Here is a 2,885-nt window from a genome sequence, read left to right on the forward strand (position 1 = left end):
AATAATGTAGTTAAGACAATGATTGGTGACACAGTAACAGTCAATAGCATACTGGGACACAGCTGTCACTAAGTTAAACGGAGGCCAAGCACAAGAGCTATAATGATATAAGGAACATCATGGCTGCAATTACTTCATGCTTGAGTTTATTATCACCCTCAGCACGCAGGAGTGTGCTTATTCACATACGGATATATATTAACACTTCTGAACAGTGTGAGATCACAAGAAATGACAAGATATCCCAAGATCAGTTTTTTAAGATTGGCCAGGAAAGCCTTATAATAAGGAATTGATGAATGGTCAGCAAAACAGGAATTATACAAAACAAATTACAAGGCCCTGGAGAATCTTCTTTCTAAAAGCCATCTTTATGCACACCATAGGAAACATAATTAGAGGTATGTTATTATGCATTATGAATACTGAAAAAAGTATTCTGAATATCTGAGATTTTAGAGTTGTTTGTGTTTCCCATGTGTTCGGCAAAGTATTGTGTTGTTTATATTTGAAAAATCCACTTGCTTTCAGTGTTGTGTTATCAATAAACTAACTGTCCTGGCTATATGTTTTCTTCTTTTTGGGATGCACAAGAAGACGTTGATCTCTTTGGTCTTGATGTCGACAAGGCACCACTTTGTTTTTTGGGAAAGGTGCTTATCAATCAGTCCACCAACCACAACCTTTGTTCAGGCTCAGTTCTTTCCATATGCTCTATTTTTAGAATGTGAAACAAACCTCTATTTTTATTTTTTATACCATAAACTATTATTATTTTACAGTTTAGCTCATTAGTTACTCACTTATTTTCTGTATCAACCATACAATCTTCCTTGTCATATTCTTGAACTTTGTTCTAGGGAGTCTAAACTGCTAACCTTGAATAAGATGTGAATTCTTTAACGATCCTAGTAAATAATATGTATAGGTTGTATTTGTGGAGGCTGGTTAAATGAAGCTTGTTCCACAATAAACCTTAATAGTATTAACATTAATAATGTCTTTATCGTCCAACAATATTTTCCATAATAAAAATAGTCTTTGTATTGGTACCTAACATTAAACGACAGACTAAGGAAAAGGCATACAATATATATAACCACTCAAAAATTCTGAAAGTGTAAGAAAATGACTTCTTTTCAGTCATTCTGCTTTAACTAGGAAGGATCAAATAGGGTATAAGTATATCAAAAAGACTAACCTACATTGGGAAAATTTCCAAGGTTCCCTACATGAATTATTTTTTTTAATCTCTTTCATGGGCAGCTAATATAGATACAACCCTTCTGGCAGTCTTGTAATGTCATAACAGTTAGTTTGAGTTTAGTTTACTGACAGGAAGAAGTTTTCTCCCTTTGTATCCAATTGCATTTCTCAATATCACAGATAAAGGACAGGGAATGTAAGGCCACTAGCACTGATTAATAGGTGGCACTTTTGCACCTGATCCAGCCGCTTACTATAAAGAAAAGGGCACAACACATCTTGTTGCCTTGCTAAGTACTGACGCTTCAGAAGCTCTAGTACACAGACACATGTGGCAACCATGAAAACCTTATTGAGTTCTGTCACTGAAGAAGATTTACTTCAATCAACAGAGCACAAATGTTGCATTGTTGCTTTTTTAAAATCATTTAGATTTTAATTTAAATAATACATTTCAGGAGAATAATGGTATCATTAAGTGTAAAGTGCACCCATCTCCTCTGTCCATTATTCAGAATTCTGATGATACGTTTATGTTCCTTCATGCTTTGTTTCATCTTGTTTAATATCTAAAAAGCAAAAGGAAAAATAATCACCTATGCTGGGCACACATTATTATTGTATTTTATAGCATGTAGCTTAGTGTAATAAATGTATTTTCATTTATGATTTTTTTGGTTAAAAGTTTGAAAGGAAAAAAAAAACATCACCACTTATTTCTCACTTACTTTGTTATCAGCTCATAATCCATAATAAGTGAAAAAAACCTTGACAACTTCGTTCAACAAATGTGTGTACACATGATGTTTTGCTGATATGCATCTCTCCAAAACCAATTCAACATTCAATATTTGTACAGGAAAAGGTTTACTAAAAGTTAGGTTTACCACCTGGTGACACCCTATGTAAACCATTGGTTTTGATACATTTTGGTCTTTTCCTTGAAAAATGCATCACTCAGCATCTGAACACACCCTCGCATGGACAGCTTGCTTCAGCTTCTACCACAATATTTTGATGGGTTCTATACTGCAGATGTTTTCCCAAACAATTGTAATTTCAAGCATGTATACAAGAAAGCCAAAGATAAAACAGGTTCTGACCCTTTTAAGGGCTAGATGCACCACACTCACCCTCTGCTTAGATGCTTCTAATTATTTAAACACATGATTCTAATTACACCTCTAAATGGACAGATGGAACCACTTCTGACCACACTCATTGTTTGCTAAATATATATACACTGTTTTGTTTGAAAACATGGATTGTGATGAGAATTCTGTGACATAAGGACTGGCTTTGACACACAAACGTGTTCATGTCAAAACTATGTTGTTTACCTGGTTATCAGTGGGTTTCACAAATGTTTCTTTTTATTTTTATGTTTTTATAATGCGGTACAGCTGTATAAAATGTACTTATGCGCCATATTTTGAGAAGCACCACGCTGGCCACAAAGCCTTTTAATACAAAGAAAAACAAATTCGCTGGATAGATATAGAATCAAGAAGAGAAGGTCCAAATTCAAGTCTATTGACTTTGTGGTTTGTCATTCTGAAAGTAAGAAATTTAGAGAAATACCATACATGACGAACCCAAGTTCTATAGTCAAGAATCAAAGCTGGAGAACCTATATCATGCGGAACTGGTTTCACCATAACTGTACCAGGCATACACTG

This window comes from Sceloporus occidentalis, unplaced genomic scaffold (assembly GCF_023333645.1).
Source record: "Sceloporus occidentalis isolate IW3139 unplaced genomic scaffold, rSceOcc1.0.p SCAF_24, whole genome shotgun sequence".
Classification (NCBI taxonomy): domain Eukaryota; kingdom Metazoa; phylum Chordata; class Lepidosauria; order Squamata; family Phrynosomatidae; genus Sceloporus; species Sceloporus occidentalis.